General features: G+C 50.6%; 1 protein-coding gene across 2 annotated transcripts in view; it reads left to right on the plus strand.

Moving 5' to 3' along the window:
• The first annotated feature begins 1,017 nt into the window (after positions 1 to 1,017).
• Positions 1,018 to 24,519, plus strand: part of FAM53B (family with sequence similarity 53 member B) — a 122,000-nt gene continuing 98,498 nt past the window's right edge. Inside the window, exon 1 of one of the 2 annotated variants that reach the window (XM_003277769.4) lies at positions 1,018 to 1,383. The gene's annotated coding sequence lies outside the window, so the exon portion shown is untranslated. Of the gene's footprint in view, positions 1,384 to 12,254; positions 12,519 to 24,519 lie in introns of those variants that run through there. The other variant, XM_030805831.1, reaches the window with a different exon arrangement.

Consider the following 24,519-nt stretch of genomic DNA (forward strand, 5'->3'; position numbering starts at 1 on the left):
AGGAGATGTCAGTTCATGCTTTTCTGAAAAGAATGGGTCCAGTGTGATGATATTCTGAAATATTTCAGCAATAGCCATGAAATATAATAGTTTCCCAAGCGCACAAAGCTCAAGAAGTTAATTGTTCATTTATGTTTGATACTGGGATTGAAACATTGGATTAAAACCAATTAAATGTTCCTAGAAGCAACAGAAAGTTTCCTTATTTATGAATAGAACCATTCAAATGGCGCAGACACAATCCATGTAAAGTAATGAGGTGTTTTGTTTTTTTGGCAAAGGAGAACAGAAAACAGGCATAGGGAGTTTTAAAAAACCTTCTCTTTAAAAATCGCTTTTTGGATACAAGGTCAATAAAATAACACACACCACTAGGAAGGAGTAATGGGAAATCTAGGGCTTCACTTCACAAGGAAAACGATCCCCCTCCCCCAGGTGAGCAGCACAATGAAAATACTCTGCTTATTCTATCAGGGTTACATTCCTGAACTTAAGTCAACATCCTAAGTTACAGAACTAAACATGCTCTGCCTCTGCTTAGCAACCACAAATCCTTCCTTCGCCAGTTGCATGTATTTTGGATGTGGCTTCTGAAGTGCACATTCTCAGCACCCCGAGTTAGGAAACTTGCGCTTTATTTTTCCAAAGTGTGACAACACTTCAAGGTCCCCCCCACCTCCGACCCCACCCGCCCGCAGTCCTGCACGCCACTGAAGTGATCGTTTCTTTTAAACCTCGGCATCTAACAACCCGGAAGCTGGACGCCTGAAGCCTATGCGGCCCAGCGTTTTCATCCTGGCTCGTGCGGGGGGCGGGGAGAGAAGCCCGTAGGGCCCCTGGCGCGGGGCCCGGGCAGCCGCGGTGGCGCGGCGCAGGCCCGGGGCCACTTCCCGCGTCCCGGGGCCTCGCAAGCGCGAACGCGGCTAGCGGCGCGCGGCTGAGCCCGCAGGACGCCCTCTAGCCCCGCCGGCGGCGCGCCGCGAGTCCCTCACTCCCCGCCCATCGGCGGCTGCGCGCACTGCACACTCGCCCGCCGCCGCCGCCGCACGCCGCCTGCCTCCTGCACGCCGCCGCCGCGCCTAGCGCCCGGGCCTGCGACGCCGCCCGCTAAGCGCCGGGCCGAGTTCACGCAGCCGCGGTCGGGCGGCCCCGCGGCGGCGGCGGGTGCGGGCGGCCTGGTCGGTGCCGGTTAAAGGGACGAGTTGCAAACACTTCAGGAAGTGACAAGTCGATTTCCTCCTCCCCGGGAGCCGCTCGTACAAAGCGCTCGGCGCCGGCAGGCGAGCGTGCGCACCGCGGACGCGCGGCGGGCAGCCCGGACGACTTGGCTAGCGCAGGCGGTGACGGCGCGGGGTCCGCGCCCGGAGCGCCCCGCCGCGCACAGTAAGCGACCCGGGGCCGGGCGGTGGCGGCGGTGGCCGGGGGGCTGGCCCCGAGCGAGGTCCGGGCCGTGTGCGTCCCGGCCGCCGGCTGGAGGGAGCCCGGCTTGCGTGCGCAATGGGCTTGCCTTTTTTTTTTTCTTTTTTCCTAATGTTGCTGGTTTCCTTTTTTTCTGCCTTGTTTCGCCTTTGAGTTGGGTCGGGCGGTTTCTCAGGGAGCTTAGTCTCGCCCCTGATGCAGGCGTGAGACTTGTCAGAGCACAGGCGTGGGGAGGAACAAGCCTGGCTGCGGCGGAAAAGTCTGCGCTCCCCAGGCCACGGCGGGCGGGCGCGGGGATTGCTGCGCCTGGGGGTGTCCTCTCCGCGTCTCGGCTTGAGCCCTGACTACCCGCTGCGGAGGAGGCGCGGAGTCTCGGGAGCCGGGCGGCCCCATTCGCCCCGAAGTTCCCGCATCGTTTGCAGACAACTCTTTTGTTCGCGGAAGTTTGCACCCGCCACCCCCGGGGTGCGGGAGCGAGGCGGCGGGCTCTGCTGCTGCTGGACTGTCCGGGGCCGTCAGGATGGGGGTGAGGGGGCGAGGGGGCATTCTGTCCCGGGCGGGGGAAGCCCTCGGGGAGGCCACGGCTGGGGCTTGCGGAGTGGGGGCGTCCGCGCCGGCGTGGCTTTTGCACATGGCGAGAAGGGCCGTCCGGCACAGGCACACTGGTCGAGTCACATTTTTGCTAGTCTTGGATTTTGCAAGCCCGTGGGAGTCAGGTTCCCCGCTCAGGGTTTCTCTTGGGGCAGAGACGAAAGAAACGAGGACACCCGGAATCAGGGGAGGGTTTGCGGTTTGTGTTGTCCCAAGTGGGTTCTCGCTCCCCCCGCCCCCCACCTTGCCCCCAGCCCCCAGCTCTCCACCCCCGTCTTCGGACTTGGGGAACAATGCTGGTAATACGGGCCGGGGCGCCGCAGCAGCGACGAACCGCGCGGACAGGTTTGCCCGGGTCCCTCGCGTTCGGACGCCCCCTGAAGCCGAGCTCCTTCCATCTGACCGCCCGGGCTCATTAACACGTACTGTACTTAGGACGGTGGTGAACAAAGAAAAGCTCTTTGCAGCGTTTGATGAATGGGATTCTGCCTCCTATAGGCCACACTCCGAGTCTTCCATACGGTACAATCTCTGGACTCGGTGGTGTTAGGAAAGTGGCCCCCGGAATGGCTTGCATTCCAGGTCTGGGATCCTGGGGTGGGCACTTGTGCCGCCGCCTTCGCCGCCGCGCTCGCCTTGCAGGAGCGGGTGCAGATGGAGCCAGGCTGACGGTTGTTCAACAGGAACAAATGTTTGTTCAATTGTTGGATGGTGGAGAAAAGGGACTGTTTCCTATTGACTGCTGCAGGAGTTGGAATGGCATTGTTTATTGGCCTGGGAAGCCAGGCAAGCGTCTTGTGCTGCTTACAACATATTAGCAGACTTCCAAATGACATGCTAGCATATGTGTTCCCAGCAGTCCCCACCGGCTGGCAGGGAGATTCCTCCTTGCTCCAGATCCTGGACTCGTTTAAAAGATGCCACCTGGTTTGAGGACTTGGGAAGGAATGGAGTCAGCCGACCAGGTGAAACTCACTGTTCCTTATTAGGCCAGGTTTTGGTTTCATTTTAATTTATCTATTTAAGAGTAACTTGTGTCAGTTACAGTTTTGATATTGAATTGCAGGTCTACAGGGTCCCCTCCCCCGCCTTTAGCTGTGGACTACAGAAACAGCTACTTGTCCCAATTGATAGTCCTATTCAGTGGGAGAAGGTTTGGCTCAGGATTGGTAGCCCTTGACTCTGTGTCTGCACTTGGCTGTCACCCATCATGCAACCTGGGAGTCTGCCGATTCAGCTTCCAGGCGCTTTTTCAGGTTAGAAAGCTAAGGAGAGGCGTGGGGAAGGCCTGTATTTTTTTTCTTCCAAACGTTCCTTCAGAGAACGAGGCGATTTAATTTCAAATAATGTTGCCCAACGACTTCCTATTTTCTTCTGAGAAGGTGAGATTCATGTGCAGTCATTTTGATATCAAAGACAAGTTTTTAAATAGAAACTAGCAACCTCACTGCTGCAGAAGTGGACTTGAATGTTCCAGTCTTCTCAGGACAAAGTAGAGAGCATTCCACTGTCTTGGTTCATAATGTTTTAAATCAGTTTCCCCCTTCTCTTTTCAACGTGGGGTATGTTGCACATAGCATTTTGGAAGTTCATAAAGTTCTTTTGGAAAGAGCTTTATGATACTTTATTGTCATCGTGGTGGTTACGCTTAATTGACATTTTATGGGAAGTCCTGGTATTATTTCCTAGGCTCTTTCTGTTTCCATCTTTTAGTCTTTCTCTTCCCCCTTGTATATTCTCTCACTGCCCCGCTAGCCTCCCCATCCTCCCTATAGAAACCTAGTGGGCTTGGGTTCCTTTAAGCGGGTCCAGTGAGCAGGCGCCTGACCCTTGATTGAAGCTCAGGAAGGGCCAGCCTGCTCTCCTCCCCTTGTGGAGGCCAGAGAGGAGAGAGCTGTGTTTAAATATTAGGAGCTGGCAGCAGGGGACGCTGCGGAGCTCTTTTAAAAAGCACACTCTTCTCACCCACCGCTCGATGCCTTGGGCCCTGAAGACTGAGCTCTGGGCCCACCTTCGGATTGTTCAGTTGATGTTTTATTTGGGCAGCGTGACTTTCTGCAGTTAAATTGCGCATTGTATGGAAAACTTTTCTGTTCTTGCCCTCAAATAAAAAGACCGAAATAAGCAAATACTCAGATCGGCACAACCCCCATCATTACCACCACCACGCACACCTCTCTGATGTGTAATAAAAGAAACCTGCAGGCATAATTTGTTATGTAATATGCTGATAATACAAGTTTCGGTTTTCGATGGAAACCAGATGTGGAGGGACTCTCTTTAATTGATCCAGCAAGGGGAAGACTAATAGATTAACTAGTCCTTGCAAACCCCAATGGTGTTTTGATTTGTTTAACTTTAGGGGAGAATCCCGAGCTCAGGGCTTTGGAGAGGTTTTTACCCTCAGCTTCTGCTTTGCTGCAGCTGTCCTTTTTGTCAGACTCTTCCTCTTTTGAAAGAACCGGTTCGTTGCCAACACGAAGCACATAGCCGGAGCTGGCGGGGCTCAGCGAAGCTTAGCTCTGCTGGACTCTCCTCCTCGCCTCGTCCAGCTGCTGCCCTCCCCTCCACTCCACAAAACAGGGTCTGGCCAGGGGACTTGGGTGCTGGGAGGAGTGTTGATTGTTCTCCCCCAACTCCTTCCTGAAATGTCAGTCCGATCATTCAGGGAGAGTTTCTGTTTAAACTTGTCCAGTGAATACACTTTCCAAAAATCATTGACTCTCTTTCTCTGATTAATTTGTTTGTTTCCTGCCTAACTTTGAGGGTTTTTTCTGGATGGCTGAGTCACCTTTATTATGGCTTAAGGTTGGGGACGGCACTGTAATAGCTGACCCCATTAACAGCAGTTTCATTGCCTGCCGGGATGTGAACTTTGGAAACAAACCCAGAGGCTTAGATATGCTGATGTGCCCTGAGACTTGCTTAGAAAATTTTTGTTGTAGCGCAGTTTACATTAACATGATTAATGACTGCGCCACTGAAAAGTCCATATTCAAAAGCAATTTACCGTTCCCTAGGGTTCTTCTTACAGTGAAGTATTTTTCTTTGCCAAACAACTTTGTTTTAAGGTAATGTCTCTTTGATGCTTAATCCAAACCTCCCGTGCACAGGGTTTTGGGGCAAGATTTGGGCTTCGTGTATTGCGGGTTGTGGTTTTGGTGGTTCCTGTCTTAACCTTCCCGAACTTGGGTCAGGGAGAACTCGGATTCTTATCTAAGAAAGTTCTCTGAGATCCTGAGCAACAGAGTGCTGTGCTGGCTGGGATGGGAGGAAATCTTCCAGAGGAAACTTGGCTTCTGGGTGTCTTGGAGTGATGCGAGGAGGCTGGAGCTGAAGATTTTATTTTCTTTCCCCTCACAGTGGTTGGAGATACTTGAGCTTTTCTGAAAAATAGAGACGTCCTTGGGTTTTTCTTGTTGGCTTTTTTTTTTTTTTTTTTGGTTAAATGTGGGGTTGATTGAGAGGGGGAAATGCTGATGGGTGGATCTGAAAGCAGCCTTAGGAACCCGAGAAAATAAAAACACGTTTGAAGGACTCTGGAAGATTTTGCATTTCAAAGGGTCTACCTTGTAGAATTTCACATCACGTCAGGGGTTACAGAGAAGTGTGACAGGCACCCCCGCTTCTTTAATGGTTCTCCCTCTCTCCTGCTGTGGGGGCTGCACGGGGAAGCTGGCTTTTGCGTGGGGGATGGGGGACAGCTTGGCCAGACCACGCTGGAATATCATGGAAACCACATTGCCTCTTGGGCATCTGTAAGTCTCGGGAAGGACTTTTTTCACGGTGCCACTCTCAGGAGGGTGAAAGCAAATCATGTTGGTAAACGGCCCATTTGACCCCAGAATGCAGTGGCAGGCTAACTCCTGACTCCTCCACTCACTCTTTTTGTTCTCTCATTAAACAAAGAAACAGATTCTTCCCCTGTGCTGGTATAATATGATTCCCAAGGATTTAGCTGAAATGGGTGCAGATTGTTCAAAGAATAATGGCAGCACCCACTGGTTGTTGGAGGCCCACCCTGGGCCCTGGGCTTTGTATACACTCTCTAATTCTCAAAGCAAACCTGCAGTTACAGCTGAGGCTCAGAGAGGCCAAGTAACTGGCCCAAGGCCACATAGCCGGAAGGCAGAAAGCCAGGAAGGAGCTCTATTCCTTCAGAACCTGCTTGCTTTCCATATGCCGTGCTGTGTGTTCATATGATAGAGGCACTGGGTTCTGTTTTATCTCAAAGCAGAAATTTTGTTTAGTCTTGTTAACACCACAGAGAAACCTAGAACTTTTAACTGCATTTTCTCCTCCGCTCCCCTCTGCTATGGCTGTGTTTTTTTGTTTTTTGTTTTTTTTTTGGAGTGATTGGAATCTGTATGTACTATAGGACCAAAGGCAGTGCCATAGTTTGGGAGGCTGAGATGTTTTGCTTCAATCTCAGAAAAGGCAGATCCACAAGAAAACACTTCCGGTGACCTTCTGGGGGAAACAGGAAGTAAACCTGGCAGCCCACTGGAAGCACCACCATTTATTCAGATTCCATTTTCCATTCAGAGAGATTCTTAAAAGTGTTTCCAACTTTTTTTTCTTTTTGCATTTGTAATTCAGATGTCTCAAAGTGAATTATGATGTGGTGTTTGCCACTCCAGGTCTGTACAATATCATATTTTATTTACATGCCTAAAGTAATCAAGTAACTGAACACAATTGTATATCCTCCAGTGTGACTGAACTTGGTACGCCCCAGCCAGGGCTGGGCAGCAGCTCTGCATTCTGTCTCAGACAGATGGCTCTTTGCAGGTTGGTTCTGGGGGCTGTGTGAGTGTGTGTGTGTTTTGAAGGAAGAATAAGGAGACCCATCTCTAGCAAGGCCTGCCTGGCTGGGCGTGCTGTCCTTTCTGCCCCTGAAGAGTTTGTAGGAGAGTGCTGGGGCCCCTGTGCTCTGAACTTCTAGAAGCTAGAGTAATGGTTCTGAACCTTGGCTGCACATTAGAGTCACCTGGGAAGGTTGAAAAAAAAAAAAAAATCCAGATGCCCAGGCTGCATTCAGGCCCAATTACATCACAGTCTTGGAGAGGGGGCAGCAACCCAGCACTGGTATCTTTAAAGTTCCTGAGTCGATTCTCTTGTGCATCCAAGACTGAGGAGTGAGGGCTGTAATAGACCCCATGCATACCTAGGGGTCGGTTCCTTAGTTTCCCTGTTCCTTAGCAGGAAATTGGGGGCTTTCGTATTTGGGAGTGGAGCAAACCTATTGGCATTTTCTGCTGCTGCTGCTATGTCTTGGTGAAGTGGCATCTGAGAGGCACCCGTCCCTAGGGGAAGTGTCTGCTGTGGGCATCATCGAGGTCATTTCTGTTTCTGCTGGGCCAAGATTCAGCACAGTCCCTTTGAACCACCTTCTTTCCAGATTGAAGGGGGCAGATGTTACTCAGGCTGTGGTTTCAGGGCGGTTCTTGTGCAGGGCCTGCCTCCCCACGGTCCTAGTGGTCTTGCTCCTTCTGGAGGTTTGGCACACCGTGTGCCCCTGGGGCTCAGGGGAGGAAAGATGCAGTTAGGTTCCAGGGCGTATCCTGGCAATTCTCAGTGAGTGGTGAGTCTTTTTCACCCAGGTTTGCAGTGAATGTCACTCTGTCAGCTCAGAGCCTGTCTTCCTGTGAACATACTCAGGATTACATTTCATAGAATTGTGTTTAGAATGGCCAGGGGACTTGGAGAGCGAGAGCTTCTTGGGCCTGCTGATGTAAGCTTCTGGAAGAGAGGTCCGAACCTTAAGAGGTGAGGTGACTCTCCCAGGGTCCCATAGCCAGTTCTCAAAGATGCAGACTCTGTCTCCTGAGTCCCTGCCCTACTGCTGTGTTCTCATGACGTGGAACCTTAATTCCTGCTTGCAAGACAGCTTGCTTTAGCGTAGACCAGCAGGTGAACTTGATCATTGCTCACAGCGTTCATTAGCCAAGTGAAACATGCTATCCATCCCCCATCCCCACCCCCCAGTCCCAATGGAAGGTGCTGAAACCTTGTAAAGGTGAGCTTGATGAAAAAGGTTTTGGCCTCTTTGCCAAAAGTGTGTCAATCTGCGCGGCTGTGTTGTGGTGGTGGTGAGTAGTGAATAGTGAATAAGGGCTCTTCCCCCCTGTGGGGAGTTGGGTTTGGGCCCAGTGAAGGGAGAAGAGGAGAATTGCTATTTTTCTCAGGGCTGCAATTTCCACATTCATTTAGCAGACATTGATTGGACATCTGCTGGGTGTCCAGTGTGGAGCCGGGCACTTTGCTTCATTAGTTCATTTAATCCTCAGCACAGCCTGTGGCTCAGGGACTAGCCCGATTTCATTGCTGAAGACATGCTGCCTGGAGAAATCACTCACCCCAGGTCGAGAGGGGAGGTTGGGATTTGAACTTGGCCCAGCTGACCTCAGCCCTGTATTCTTTCTACCACACCCTGCTGCTTTTCCATCCAGTGCTCACCAGGGGAGGAGAGTTCCTGCTGTAAGACATGTGCATTGCCCAGTGGGTGTTCCCTGGCAACTCCTGCCTGGGTGCCATGCTGCAACTTCTAGGAGGCGGCATGGGTGGGCCCTCGAGCTCCTGGATAGCTGGGTTTGTACAGGTCGTGTCTGGGGCCGTTGTGTGTCCTGGCAGCTGGACTGTGCCTTGTGCAGGAGAGGCGGCTTATGCAGGTTCCAGTTGCTACTGCCTGCCCCCACCCCGTGGAGGCCACCCTCCCTCCCAGGCTGCCCTCTGGCTGAAGCCTGAAGCACCCTGACAGACAAAGCCCAGCTGGGAGAGGCCTCAGCCCTGCCTGGAATTCCCCTTGCTCTGGCATTGGCCTTGGCCATGGGCCTGGGAGCAGAGGGAGGTTCTGTCCGCTGGCTGGGAGCAGCTTCTCTGCATGTTTGGAAGTGGAAAGACTAAGTTCTCTGCAGCTGGCTGTCTCCATGATCTGGGTGAGGAGAGGGAGCCTGGCTCCTGAGCCCGGGGGAAAAGAGGTCTGTGGTTTTGAGTCTCCAGAAGGAATGCAGGATGCATGGAAGCCCCTCTGTGGCATGATCCTGGGGACCGGGCCGTAGGAACCGCTCTCCCCTGTAATCCCTTTGGCAGTCAAACGATTCAGTTTCCTGGCTGGAAGATAGTGGGCACAGACTACCTACTTGCTGGACCTAATTTGCCCTGTAACCCTCACTGGGCCTCCGATTTCTCACCTTGCTGGTCCTGCCACCCGGTGTTTTTAGGAAGATCAGTTTAGAGCTTGTTTGAGAAGCCCCTTGCAATGGGCGTAGTGCCTTGCAGAGCAATGCCAGGTAGGAGATGAGTGTGACTGGGCAGGCAGGGGTTCTGCTGCAAAGCCCGTGGTCGGCTGCATGCCAGCCAGGTGCTTCTTGTGGCTGCAGGAAGAATGGGACTGTTTGGCGTCACAGAGGAACTTTGGGCAGAGTCTAGGTGAAACCCAATTCTGTATCATCGAGGGCAAAAGTAGCATTCAGCTTTGGAATCAGAAGCCTGGATTCAAATCCCAGGTCTGCCCTTTGCCGGCCATGCCATGTGCCTTTGAGCAGGCAACTATCTCTCTGGCGCCCATTCCCTCTTCTGGAATATGGCAGTGCTGACAGCACCCCCAGCCCATAGGTTCGGGGCCCTGAGTGAGACCACACGTGAGGACACTTAGAGCCCACTAAACATTAGTGAGTATCTCACGCAGCCTGTGGCAAGCGTGTGCTGTTGCGAGGACTGAAGGGAGGCCGGAAGGACATGAGTCAGGCAGGTTGCCCTGAGGAGGTCAGTCAGTGGTGACAAGATACAGGACAGAGCAGAGGGGACTTCAACTGGAGTTGGGCTTGGCTGGACGGGTCAGGCTGGGGCAGATAGAGCCTTTTCTCCTCCAGCATCTTCCTCTCTCAGATAGCGTAGGGTTTCTTCGGGAGGAAAAGTTGAAAGTATGCATTACAGTTTAGTTTGCAGTGTGTCTGTCACCAAGAGTTGAGACTGGTGAAATCTTTTAAGTTTTCTCTCTAGGAAACTAAATCTTTGTTTACCAAAAGTGATTTAGTTTTGCTCCTAAGCATAGAAAGTTAAATGCATGTATGGGTCATGATGTGGCCTCACCGTCTTGGCTCTGCTGCGACTGACACTTCTGTGAATGAATTCTTTAGAAACCAAGGAATTAATGGCTGCTTCCCTACCTAGACTGAGAGTGAGGGGCCCACTTACCACCTTTTGGATTCTCTTTAGGTGCTTTGCAGTGGGCATCTTTGTTTTTTGCTCTTCCTCTCACGTTGGGGGAGCTGCCTTGGACACCTGGAGTCAGCGTCTTCCGGGTGCAGGTTATGTGGTTGCAGCTGGAGTGCCTGCCCCCAGCTCAGCCTGCGGTGTGATTCCAGCTGCTTCTAGATCCCTTTGCCACCTGAAACTGACCTCAGTGTCTGCAGGAGCAAGAGCTCATCTAAGCTTGCTGAAGCTTTGAAAGGAGCCCTTGGCTTGGAGGACAGAGGGAAGGGTCCAGGCTGTGCTGCCTGGCTTCTGTTGGTACAGGCCTCTGACTCCTGACGCGCCTATTCCTTGGGTCTGGTGAGCATTGTGCCTCATGAGTCTGGGGCTGGCTGGCATCCTGTGGGGTGAACAGGATGGACAGTCTTGACTCATGAGATTTCCTGCTGCACTTTGGGTAGCTTTGAGGGAGACCTCTTTGTATGGGCTCTGAAGACTCATGCTATTTACTAGGTTCTGGAAGGGGGCCCTGACTCCAGACTGTGACAGCCCCTCCCCTCTGGGGCTGGCCCTAGAGCGTCCTTTCCAGAGGACCCACCAAGGTGGCTGGGCATGGGTGGCCTTGAAGTAGACCTTCTGCTAGGACAGTGAGATCCTGAAGCTTTGTGAGTGAGGGCTGCGTAAGGGAGGTCTCTGAGGTGTCTCGGCTGCCTCTGGTCTCATGGATGTGACAGAACTCATCTGCCAGGTGGAGCGTGTCATCCTCACCCACTGTGTCCTCCTTGGGTGTGTCACTGTTCCTGTGATGAGCACAAAACATACCTGCCATGGCGGTGGCCCCCAGGCTCCGTGCAGTTCAATCAATATGGAGTAACAGCTACTATGTGTGTCAGACACATCGTCAGGCCCCAAGGAATTCAGAGATGCATCTACCGAATCTCTGATTTTAAGGAGCTCATAGCTGGTGTTATGGACAGTCAGACTGCAGGTTTTTATTGAGGCTCTACTATGTGCTAGACACAGTGTAATGAATGAATGAAGATATGTTTACATAAGGTACTGGTGAGTTACACCGTCCTCTGGAAGTCACAGAAGGTCTCTCTAACTGAGCTGAAGAGAGGAGGGCAGGGAAGGCTTCCTGGAGGGAGTGACAGCTGACCTGAGTCTTGAGGAATGAGCAGGAGTTTAGACAGATGAAGAATGGGGAGGAGGAGATATTCCAGACCAGGAGAGCAGGTGTCCGCAGTCACAGCAGCATGAGATTGTGTCAGGGAATCTGGGAGACCTGGAGCCTGGGTGAGAAGAGTGTAGATTTCAGAGGGGAGTGGAGCTGATCTAGGTCAGGATGGCAGTAAAGGGAAGGGCGAAGGGCTGGGAGAAGGCCCACCTTCGGGGCGACACTGCCCGGGGCCCAGCCTTTTGACCTTGGAATGACCTTCCTGGAGAAGCACGAGACTAGCCTCTGAGAATTTTCAAGTGCCGCCTTGGCCAGAGTGATGTGGTCTTTGTTTATTTTTAGACAAAACTCCCGCATTTAGCGGGGGCACTTGGGATTCCCAAGAGCTTCCAGAACCTCTTGCCTGTGCTGCACTGGAACTAAAGAAGTCAAAGTTGTGGCGTTATGTGAGTTGAAATAGTCTGATTCAGTGTAAAACTACCTTTTTTTTTTTTCTTTAAAGGGAAAAACAGGCACCTAACCATGTTGGTGCAATGGAAGAGGGAGCTTCAGTGCCCCTTGGGCTCTGTCATAGCCTGTTCTCACCAGTGTTCTCAAAGGCAGGGGGAAGCTGCTGACACAGACACTCGAGAATGGCGGGCCTGAGTCACCTGACTCCTGGCAGCCAGTGCGCCTGAGGCCTCCGCCGCCCCCAGATGCCAGCCCAGATTCCAGGCCCCGTTGACTGTGTGGCATGTGACCTGGGCCCAGAAGAGAATTAAGAAAAATACTGAACCTGTGCAGAGGCGGAGGCAGAACTGCAGTTAGCAGCCCATCTTGGCTTTGGGGGGTGTCTTTTCCAAGGCTGGTAGGGTTTTGCTCATCTGCATTTTCTCCTGAGGGAAGAAGAAAGTGAGTAAGTTAGCCACAGATGGTTTTGATTTTAACAGTAAACCTCTCTGTTCATCTCATTCCCAGGGAGGTTAGCACATGCCTTCACCTGTTAGAAAAGAAAGTAAAAGAGGATCTGGCCTGGCTGCGTCTGCGTAGGCCAAAAGTTGAGCACCAAACTGGAGTGAAAGAGCGTTATGGCCAGAAGTAGGAGCAGAGAGGGGATCAGACACCTGGGCTCAGGAGAGTACGTGATAGTCCACAGGTAAATGAGTTCTAACTTGCTTTGGGGGAAAAAACGATTTTTTTTTTTTTTTTTTGAGACGGAGTCTCACTCTGTCACTCAGGCTGGAGTGCAGCAGTTGGCATGATCTCCGCTCATTGCAACCTCCGCCCCCTGGGTTCAAGTGATTCTCTTGCCTCAGCCTCCCAAGTAGCTGGGACCATAGGCATGTGCCACTACGCCCAGCTAATTTTTGTATTTTTAATAGAGATGGGGTTTCACCATGTTGGCCAGACTGGTCTTGAACTTCCGACCTCAGGTGATGGACCCGCCTGGGCCTCCCAAAGTGCTGGGATTGCAGGCGTGAGCCACTGCCCCTGGCCAAAAAATGATTTTTAAAAGCATGTATGAGGTTCAAGTGAGTCCTTATGTGTTACACGTGATTTCAGGAAGTCATTGTTCTGAGACATGGCGTGGTGGCGTGCTCCTCTGCCATGGAGGAGCGTGGCCAGGGTGGTGTCCGTCTGCTCACCTGAGGAGCTCCCTGGGTCTGCCAGCTTCCTGCCTGCCCAAGCCCTTCTCCTGTACTTGTAAGACGATGACTGAGCGTGGCTGATCCTGCCCAGTTTCTGGGTGGATCAGTGGAACCCGGGGGAACCAGGGTAGAGTCCCTTATGGGAGGCAGCCATTGGCCTGGCCAGGCTTTGGGCGCTGTTAGAGACAGGGCTGAATTTTTAGCCCCGAGTGTAGGCATAGGTGAGAGCTAGAGCCCAGGCACTTGTTCCCTGTGTGTCTGGCTGCTCATCTCTGATTTAGCTTTAGCTCAATTTTTGTCTTACCCGCTGGTTGCTACTGGAGCCAGCATGGTGGTCACAGCCACTGGTGTCTTAGGGCCCTGGAGGAGAAGACAGCAATCCCAGGTTGCCCTCTCCTCTGCTCAGTGCTGATCCTGGCAGACATGGAGGAGGAGATAGGCAGGAGGAGATAGGGAGAAGACTTGGGAGGGAGCTGGATCTTCATGCCAAATGCAGGAAGAAGCAAGCCATCGTTCAGTTCATGTTTGTGGTGCATCAGCCCATGTGAAGGCCCCTGCACCTCTAGGAAGAACTACAGGGAGCATCTCTCTGGTCGCCATCTCCAAGGTCAGGGAAGCATTTTACAGTTTTGGAGGCGATGCGGGGAAGGGCCACAGCCAGAACTTCATGTGGCGGTCTAGCCTGCCACACCTCACTGGAAGCCCACACGCTAGAGGGGAGCCGCCTTGTGAGAGGTGTTCTAGTGAATTACTGTTGGTGACATGGGCTCCAGAACAGTGTCTGGAACAGGAACTAGTAGAGCTCAACGTCTTAGAATCCTTAAAAAAAAACAAAAAACTTTCCTTTATAAATGGAGCCTCTTATAGTACAAGGCCGTACAGATGAGCCCAGACAGTTGGGCAGAATGTTGGGTGGGGCCGATGTCAGTTAGAAAAGCCTGAGAGAAGAGAGAGTAGGGCACAGAACCAGTAAAAAGGATCCCTGGGTTCTAGTGCTGCCACTTGATGGCGTTTGACTTTGGTTCAGCCACTTCACTTCTCTGAGCTATGCTTTTCTCATCTGTGCACTGGGAATAATAGTGCCTACTTAACAGAGGGGGAGGAATAAATAGGATAGTGCGAGTCCAAGCACCAGTTCTTTCCCATTTTCATTCACCCAACAAGTACTTTTTGAATGCCACTGTGCGTTAGGCTTCGCTGTTAATTCATATAACCACCCTGAGAAGTGAGTGCTGTTATTATTCCCTTTTTATAGATGAAGAATATAGGATTCTGTAAGGTAAAGTGCCCAAGGTCATTTAGCTCATGGGCAGTAGTTCTGGGGTTTGAACTCCCAAAGTTAGGATTGGCAAACTATAGCCTGATGACTAAATCTGGCCCACTGCCTACATTTGTAAATAAAGTTTTATTGGGACACAGCCACATCCGTTTGTGTAGGTAATGTCTGTGGCTACCTTCACACCACAGCAGCAGAATTTACAGACCACAGGGTCTACAAAGCCTAAAATATTTATTGCCTGGCCCTTTACAGAAAAAAAAATGTACTGACCTCTTCTCCACGTGAATACTCTGCACTCCGGACCTGGGCTGTCCAGTATGTTAGCTGTAGCCACATGTGGCGATTTAAATTAAATCTAAATGAAGACTTCAGTTCTTTGGTTGCACTAGCCACGTGTCACATGCTTAATAGCCGCATGCGGTGGTCACCTCTCACGTTGGACAGCACAGACCCAGAATGTTGCTGTCATTGCAGAGTGTTCCATCAGGTAGAAGCACACAAGACTGTGTCCCAGTGTGGGGAGAATCCAAATATGGGAGAACCAAAAGTGCAGAGGAGGCATTCTGGTGAAAGAAAAGACAGTGGACCTTCCTGCTTCCAAAACACAGAATTGAAAATTAGTTTGTTGACTGAGGTGATGGAGAAATGTCTGCTGTGGCAGAGGGAACCTGGGCCTGGAGTGAAGAGGCTGTCCCTAAATCCTATGACCATTGGCAGACCCCCACCAGTGCCCCTCTGCAGCCTGTAACCTCAGCTCCTGGTTCACTGGGGCCATTGGCCTCATCAACTCTGCCATGTCCAGTGCCCCGTGTGTGTTTGCATGCTGGGTCCTACAGAAATCCCATTTTTATGTATTCATACCTGTTCTGTTCTGGGCCATTTGGGCCTGATGGGTTATACCATTGTTCCTACTGTGCTGGAATGGGAAATACGTGATCTGATGAAATGACCATGTTTTCCATGGGCATCAGATAAAGAACTACTTCATTCATTCAAAATGATGGCTACTGTGTGGCATGAGGAAGGAAGGTGAGTTCCAGGTCCCTCAGCTAGCTAGTATCATGTGACTTACTCCTTAAAATGCTGTCCACTGCCAACACTGATGCTGTGTGTTGAGTAGCTTGGAGCTGGGCTGAACTGTAGCTCTTGTCTTGCTTGGTCCATAAATGCTCTGAATAGGAATCTCTTTGGAAGCTAACTAGGGGCAGAGCCATTCTGAGGAGTGAAGGCAAATATGGAGGGCATAGATCTCCAGTTCATCAGACCCAGGCATAAATGCATCAGTGCTGGACCCATCTCCCCCACATTTGAGCATGCTGGTGGACTCTGAGTGTGGAGAAGAGCTGTGTGACCAGTTACCAGGGGGCTGGTTGTAGTCCAGGCTGTCTACATTGGAGTCTCTGAAATGCATTGTACAGTCAGGAGTCCAGTCCAGTGCTCCTGTTAGGAATGGCTGGCTTTTCCATGTTTGGTTTACATGGGTACAGTCTGCACGAATCTTCACACTTTAAACAATGCCCACTCCCTCTGTAATCAGAATGGAAACCTTTATAAAATGCAAGAATAAGATACCAGGAGGACTTTTCAGGACCTTGGGCAAGAGTGAAAAAAGAAGAAAACCAGATAAGTAAGCCTGATGAACTTAGCTCTAGAATAGTTGCATGAAGGAAGTGCCTGGTAAGGAGGAAGTTGTGTTTAAGAGGTTGTACATGGAAAATTTTTACCCACATGGTTTAAAAGGGAAAAGAATAGTCTTGGAAGGCCAGCCTTGATTACGTGTCCCCCTCCCATCCCACTGCCACCTTTGACACTATGCTTGCCTCTAGCCAGCCACTCCTGGAATGGTGTCCTGTGTCTTCCTTCTTCAGCCAGTGGAGGGGTGAGATCATTCGAGATTAGGCTCTACCCTAAATTTCTCACTGCTGTCCCAGCACTCAGGGAGACTAACTGCATGTGCCCAAACGAACCCGGGCACAAGTAAATTTGTAATGGAAATTATCTGTTTTTAGAATGCTGGCGTTTTCTGAGCACCTACTGTGTGCCAAGCACTCTGCATACATTCTCTTATCATCTGCTCATTGCACAGCCAGCTGGGGGTGACTAGTCCCACTGGGCAGGAGCTGAGCTTTAGCCATGTCCCTGAGAGAGTGTGGCTTGTGATGGGCTAGAGCCTGGCTTGAAATCCAGGTCCCTCTGCTCCAAAGCCAGTTTCTCCTCACCGCCTAGTTTTGTCCCCAATTGTGCACATGTTGCTGTTTCAAAGAGAAATCTCTTGCTCCTCTGCATGGGTTCCCTGATGGCATTTTTATCACGGCCTGTGGGCAGAGAAGTAGGTTGCTCACTGTGGGGTGACATTTAAGAAAACCAACTCCATCAAGCTTTCCCTTTGAATGTGTTGTTATGGTACAAGAAGTCTTCATTTGTCCTGGGCTATTTTGAAATAAAAGGCAGGAAACTCCCCTCTTGTTTCTATGTCTTGCATAGAAGTCATCAAAACAGAATCCTCTGTTCTGTGCAGTAGTCGTGATTGAGGAAGCAGCTGTTCTCTTCATGATGACCCAACCAAAGCCAGCAGTCTGGAGGCGTCAGGGATCCAGAATTGTCTGTTCCATCTGCTGGGTTTACTTGCGTGTGTTAGAAGTATTTGGCATGGAAACTTTCCCTACCCCACCTCGTGGGCGAGGTCAGAAGGGAGCTGTCTTGGTGGGGGCAGGGCAGACCCCAGGCTCTGCTGTACTTCAGATAATGCTATGTTTTGCTCCATGGAATGGGTGCAACGGCCTCCCATGGGGCCAGGCTGAGTGAACGAACCAGATCAACTGTCTCTCCAAGTCCATGGGTGGGAAGGCAGACCTCTCCTGTCTGTGATTGGGAGTTTTATGGGTCTACTTTGTTGTGCATGGAATTTCGCACAGTCTGAGCTGTCTAGGCATTTTCAGGCCTCCAGCTAACTCACCGAATGAGCCAGGGAGTGGTGCCGATGAGAATGTGTGACTGGATCGCTAAGGCTAAGCGAGTCCGTGGAGATCTTCAAACCAAGATGAAACTTAGTCGTTTGAGTGTTTTCAGGGGTCTGAATCGTCAGTATCATTTAGACCGGAGTTTGCACTCTGGTGGCCTGAGGGCCAGATGTGGTCCTCAGACATGATTTGTTTGTCTCAAATGATGCTTTACAAGTTTTTAAATTTTTTGAGAACATAAAAAGGAGATTGTGCAAAGAAGTCCTGACTTTCAGTTTCTCTTAACAAGCCAGGAGGTAAATTTTAATAGTAGCCTGGGTCTTCTTTCCCAAACAACCCACCACACTTAGCTGTAGCCAGAGCCGTCCATGGTGGACCAGGCATGTTCTCTGCACATCATCTCGGTTCCTATGCAGCATGCTTCTCTCATTTATGTTTCCTGCTTGGCCCTGGGAGGCATTTGAGTTTGAGATCCCTGGAGTGGCTAAGACATTGGGAAGGCAGATTCAGATTTTCTGGCTCTCCAGGTTATTGGCACAGGGCGAACCATGGTGAATGGCAGTGACTAGTAGAAATGCCCAGGCTGTTTGCAGTGCTCAAGGTCATTGCTGTCATAATCCTGCTACCTCGTGTTCCACCTGCTAGTAAACTTGCAAAGATAAGCCAGTACTCAGGGCACTAATAAAAACTCTAAAAGTACAAATATGTCCCTTAAATTTTGGAAGCTAGTCTCAGGCCAGGGGCCCTCCTACCCCCTGAATGGCCCTGTGATGCTGGGTGACCTGGGGATTCATTTTGTACCCCCGCACCCCCCGCCACAATCACTCAGGTGCTTCACCTAGTTTAATCTTCCTATCTAAAAATGCCTTCCTGAGGCTGAGGCAGGCGGATCGCTTGAGCCCAGGAATTCGAGACCAGCCTAGTCAACATAGAGAAAACCCATCTCTACTAAAAATACAAAAATTAGCCGGGTGTTATGGCATGCACCTGTGGTCCCGGCTACTGGAAGGCTGAGGCGGGAGGATCGCTTGAGCCTGGGAGGCGGAGGTTGCAATGAGCCAAGATCGTGCCACTGCACTCTAGCCTGGGTGACAGAGTGAGACCCTGTCTCCAAATATAAATAAGTAACTAAATAAATAAAAAGTGCCTTCTGGATTTTAATAGATATTGCAAGGGATTTTTTACAAATAAAGATTTAATTTTTAAATTCTTGTGACAGGCAGCCTAGCTGCTGTGTACCAAGTAGATAACTTCTGTTGTTAGACAGAAATTTCTTAGGGTAGATGAAACATGTATCTCAGTTCTTTCTTTTGACAGAGACTCAATACAGCAAGTGGAAGTAAAGCAAAGATACGCCAGATGGTAATTAATATTTTTCAAAGAATTGAGGTGTTCTCTTCGTATTTCTTCAAATATCTAATAGCAATCCCTCCTATCTTTTTCACTCAACCCTGTTTTTACCTCTTGGGCAACTATTCTGTGACGTTTTGTTTCCTTCTGATTCTCGCACGTATTTCACCGCATAGTCAACCTTTGGAATTCTTAGTGTCATTCCAAATGGTTTGCTGAATTTGAGAAATGTAGCCTGTCAATCCATTGCCTGAAAGCCCTTCCCATCCCTTTCATTTGCAGCAGAAACATGGCATCCTTACCTGCCTCTTTCTCACCTACTGGTCAGGGCATTGTGCACCTGGGTGGTTGGTTCAGCCTCTGATTCTGCTGGGCCAAGGGTTTTGAGAAGGGGCCCCAAGGCTCCGACGATGCCACTGTTCTCCTTCAGTGCATTCTAGGGACTGTTGGAACTCCTGAAGGCCAAGGATCATCTTGATCTAGATTTAGATTTCCAGGGCCTGGCCAGAGGACTTGCTGGGGGTGGGTAGTAGGCCACTCGTCCAATTCTGACCTCATGGCTTTTGCAAGAAACTCAACTTTCATGGATCCCAATTTTCTCATCTGCAAAATTGTCCTCCCAGTTACTAGGGTTCTAGGTACCAAATCCACTAAAAATGTGTTTTTCAAACTTTAGGGACCACCGGACTCAACCTGGAGGGCTTACTAAACACAGTTGCTGGGTCCCATCCCTCATTCAGTTTGTCTGGCGTTGGGGACTGAAACTTTGCCTTTCTAATGAGTTCTCAGGCAATTCTCTACCAATCTGGGGTCCACGCTTGGAGAACCAGTGCACATTGCTGAAGCAGGTGCCGGATACCCCAGTGTTCCCCCCAGCAAGGATGTGGGTTGGCCTGTGTGGGTCTTGGCTGCCTGGCATATGAGGCTCGTTTTTCCTTTCATTTTCCCACTGCATCTTATTTTCTGGGAAACTTGAAACTAGATTCCCAGAGATGTTTTGTTTTCCATTCGGCCATCTTCATGGAAGCTGTCTTCAGACTCTCACCATGATAGTTGGAGACACATTTATTCTTTACCTTTAGTCTATCACTAACACACACCGTCCACTGTCCATCTCGGTTTCCACCCTCCACCTGGAACCCAGATACTAACGGAGGCAGCCTTGGTGATTTTGAGTTTTGAGCTTTTGGTTTTCCAGATAGGTTGATTTTACCCATTCTCACCAAAGACAGGCTGCATTTGGGTCGAGCTGACAGAGCTGTCATGGACACAGCCGGTTACCCTGTACTCGGGAATGCTTCACGAGGCTTCCCACTCACTGCTGTCAGTCCAAGGCTGGGCGCCCTTTGTTTCAGGTGCCCTGAAATCTGTGTCTCCGTGCAGTGGTGGGAAATAGAGTGCTTAACCACGTCGAGAATAACTGCTGTACCCTTTCTTTCCCTTCCCTGATGATACCTGAGCCCAGCTGGGGCTGCTGGAGGTGAGAGACCCTGGGACCCATCTGGGGAAGCAGGCGCAGAGCCAGGAAGTGGTGCGCTGGCGTCCATACAGTCAGCCAGTGCTCAGTGGTTAGTGGTGGTTTCCTCTCATTTGGGGGTTTTAGTTGTCCAGAGTGAACCTGAAATCACTGCTGGGTCTTGTATCTTTAGCTCCAGATGTAGTCACTGGGAGGTGACGGGCAGGCATTGGATTTGCCTGGCCTTGCAGTTTTTCTCACAGTTTTGTTTTGTCAAGGAGTATTCCCCCTTCTACTCTCGCTCCTCGGAAACAAGGGGACACTAACTCAGTCATGGCTTTGAATGGAGCGTTTCTGTGTGGTTTTCTCCTTGCCCCAGTACTCTGCCTTCTGCAGCTCCCAGCCCCCAGCAGCTGGGCACATTGGCCCTTGTGCTTTCATATCCACGAAAACACGTGGGAAGCGCGTGCCCAGCACATGCCTTGATCACATATTTGTAACTCAGGAGTCTGAGATGATCGTGACATTCTCGTATGGGGCTGTGTGTGGCCACTCCCATTCCCCAAGGGAGAACACAATTACTGTATTGTCTGTCGGCGTTCTGGGCGAGCTGCTTGGGTCACGGCTGGGGCTGTTGGTATATTGGGGTATGGAAATAACCGTTTTGCAGCTTCCTACGTTTATGCTGCCATTTACAAAAGAGCGAGGTTTGGGACGACCTCTTAGAATCCCCTAGGTCACCTGGCTTTGTTCAGCTGAGTAAACCACCAGCCTGTGCCCCCACCCCCCCGCCCCCATAGCTCAGCTTGTTTGCCTGCTATTCAGGCAGGACAGCTCTGGGAGGGCAGACCTCTGAGAGGTGGAGAGAAGCAGAGCGATGGGAGGCAGGGAGTAGGGTGGCGGCTTGTGGCTGTCCGGTGCGCAGAGCTCCCCCTGCCTGGGCCTTGTGAGGGCGCTGGCGCTGGCGCTGGCACTGGCCGACATTGTGGCGGCTGACCCGTCTGGGCATCCTGAGGCTCCTTCCATCAAAAGCTGGGAAGGGGCCCTCCACTCCCAGCCCCATCCCCCTAGCTTGCTGGAGTGTCAGACATGTCGTTTAGCAGCATCCTAATAGAATACTCTCACCCCATCTCTGGCATTGAACTCCTGCCCAACACTCGTGCCGCTTCCTCTAGGAAATCTCCCCAGATCTTTACCTCCCCACTTGGAATTCCAGGCTCACTTCTCTGTCCTTGTGGATTTATTATCATATGACACACTATGCCTTGTGGGAAACCTAATTGAACACTTGCTGTTTGCGTGAACTTAGTTATGTATCACCTGCCATCTTCCCTCAGTCCCTAGCACAGCCAGCCTAGTGCGTGTTGGACTTGGGACGAGACTGATACCGGGAGGAAATACTGTCCAGAGAGAAGCACAACACAGGGCGTGCATGAGATTTGCCGGTTCAACTACAGTCACCTAGAAATACTTTTTGTTTCTGAGTAAAAGTCTGTTCTAAGGAGCGCAGCGTCACATGTGTATATAATCTTCCCCTTGACCCTTTTTGCTCTCTGTGGAGGCTCCCAGGATCTTGGCGCTCCCTGTCCCACTGGGGTTCCTGCAGAGGCCTGGGCTGTCCAGGCTCTGCCTGGCCCAGGGCCGGCCCTGCAAGTGCTGCCTGCCTCACATCAGGCCCTGACTGCAGCAAGATTCTTCCTCCTAAAAGCAGAACGTAGAAAACAAAGCTGTTAGGGCAGGGCCCTGGGCTCTCGATTTTCCCATGATTGGGTGTGAGAGGGCTGCTGGCCACCCTCCCGCCCACAGAAACTCTGATGAGTGTTTGCAGGTTCCTGAGGAGGTGTGAGCATGATCACATACAGGGGTTTTTGTGCTGGTCACTGTGTTTTTCTGTTATGCTGTGCTACTGCGGAACCCAGAAAACTTTGAGCCCAGCCCCTCCGTGAATCGGGAGGTGCTGTGCTTTGAATTAGTGTTAACAACATTTTGATAGCTGTCAGAAACCCCCGCAAGCAAGACAGATTTCAGTATCTCTGGCACCAAGAACGTTGAGACTTGACTTAACGTGGTGATTGTGTTCTTTGTTTCAGCAGACATTTCCTGAGCAGCTCTTTGTGCCAGGTTCTGGGGACTCAGGGGACTGAGGCTGGGCTCATGCCCTCCAGAAGCACACAGTCTGTGGGGGCGGCAGCTCGCTGGTTCATTTCATGGCCCTGTGATTCAAGCTCTGCATTCTGCACAGAGGCAGAGGGCGTGACCTGACTCAGTGTGGGGTGTGGAGGTCTTCCTGGAGGTGGTGACACCTGAGCTGAGTCTAAAAGACGAGGTTAGAGAGTCTGGAGGCTGAGAGGGCAGCAGGGAGCAGGGGAAGTGGGTGGCAAGTTCTAGCCCGAGAGACCAGCATGAGCAGAGGTCTGGAGGCAGGAAACTGCATGTGGTATTTGGAGAACTCCAGAATGTTTTAAGAATAGGCAGTACATGCATGTGTACAAACTCAGCAGTGAAAAGCAGTTTCCTCATCCCTGTCCCCAGCTACACGTCTGCCTCCTTCCCGGGGGGAGCTCCTGTTGCCATTTTCTTGTTTGTCCTCCCAGAGATATTCCATATGCATGCGCAAGAATATACAGATACACACACACAAATGTGTATATGAAAATACAGTATTTTTTATATTTTTGATTTTAGAAAGTATTACCTATTTCTTGTGAAAGTCAATACCTCATTTGGTTCAAAATTCAAAACATACAAAAAGCCATTTCTTGAAGAGTCTTCTCTTATCTCTGTTCCCAGCTACCCATTTCCCCTCCCTGAAGACAGCTTTTATGTTAAGTGTCCTTCGTATCCTTCCAGGACTTCTGTATTATTGGCACAATTATTTATTTAGTTTCACCCAAATGGGAGCTTAATACACCCACTGTTCTGATCTTTACTTTTCTACTTAGCACTATACCTGAAGATGGTTTCCTCTTTGGACGTGTTGGGCTTCCAAAGCCTTTTTTTAAAAAAATTTTTAAAACTAAAATTTAAATTGACACATAATTGTACCTATTTATGGGGTACATAGTGATGTTGCAACACATATAATGTCTGATGATCGGCTCAGGGTGATTAGCATTTCCAGCATCTCAAACACTTAGCATTTCTTTGTGTCAGGAGTGTTCAATATCTTTCTTCTAACTCTTTGGAACTACATAATATTGTTAACTCTGGTCATCCTACAGTGCTATAGAACACTAGAATGTACTCCTATCTGGCTGTAATTTTGTATCCTTTAACAAATCTCTTCCTGTTCCCCGCCTTCCCCCTACCCTTCCCAGCCTCTAGTCTCCTCTGTTCTGCTTTTTACTTCTATGAGATCAAAATTTTTTAAGCTTCCACATATTCTCATAGCCTCTTAGAAAGCTGCGTTTTGTCCTTTGCGTGGTGTTGCAGTGTGTATTTATCCTGTCCTTCCTGTTAGGCGGTTAGGCCACTTCCCATCTTGGCTGTGCCTAACGGTACGATATGTATTATTTTGCTCATGAGTAGGACAGTCTGCAGGGCAGGCTGATTTGGCACTCGCACACGTGTTCACGGGGAGAGTGAGTAAGGAGGATAGAACTGCACGAGGACACGGGCAGGTTATGTTTTACTCTCATCTCTCTAGAGGTTGACTTGTTCTTCCTTATGAAAGGCAAGCGACTTTTAAGTTGGATTCTGCTGAGTTTTGGGGAAGCTGTCTTACTCCTTTACTGTCTCCCGTAAGTAACCTCCGCAAAAGGAGACCTGGCGCAGTGTGGTCTCTGGAAGCAAGGTTCGCCCAGGGGTGTGGTTGGCATTGCTCGGGCAGACTCCCTTACAGACTCTGATCTTCAGGCCATGCCCTGCAGGACAAGGTCAGCCAGAACTGAAGCCTGCAGTGCGGCTTTGCCAGCCTCGTATGCTGGGGCCTTGTGCATGCGGATGCCACCTCCGGCACTTGCTAGACTTGGGCCTCGTGAACATCACAGTTCTAGTCAGTAGTTTGTTGATTTATTAATAATTGAAGTGAGTAAGAGTCTGTCCAGGCAGAGGACCTGCCAGGATGTGGGAGGGAGAGACTGCAGGGTGACTTTGCACCCATCCCATGAAGGTTGTGATGCAGATTTCTGAACTTTATTTTTTGAGATGGATTCTTACTCTGTCCCCCAGGCTGTACTGCAGCGGCATAATCCAGACTCACTGCAACCTCCGCTTCTCGGACTCAAGCGATCTTCCCACCCCAACCTCCCGAGTAGCTGGGTCCACAGGCATGCACCACCATGCCCAGCTAATTTTTTTGTATTTTTGGTAGAGATGGGATTTTGCCATGTTTCCCAGGCTGGTTTCGAACTCCTGAGCTCAAGCCATCTGCCTGCCTTGGCCTCCCAAAGTGCTGGGATTACAGGTGTGAGCCACCACACCCGGCCCAGATTTCTGAACTTTAGCGGTCCCAGTTATTTTAT

The sequence above is a fragment of the Nomascus leucogenys genome, chromosome 3 (assembly GCF_006542625.1).
Source record: "Nomascus leucogenys isolate Asia chromosome 3, Asia_NLE_v1, whole genome shotgun sequence".
NCBI lineage: Eukaryota > Metazoa > Chordata > Mammalia > Primates > Hylobatidae > Nomascus > Nomascus leucogenys.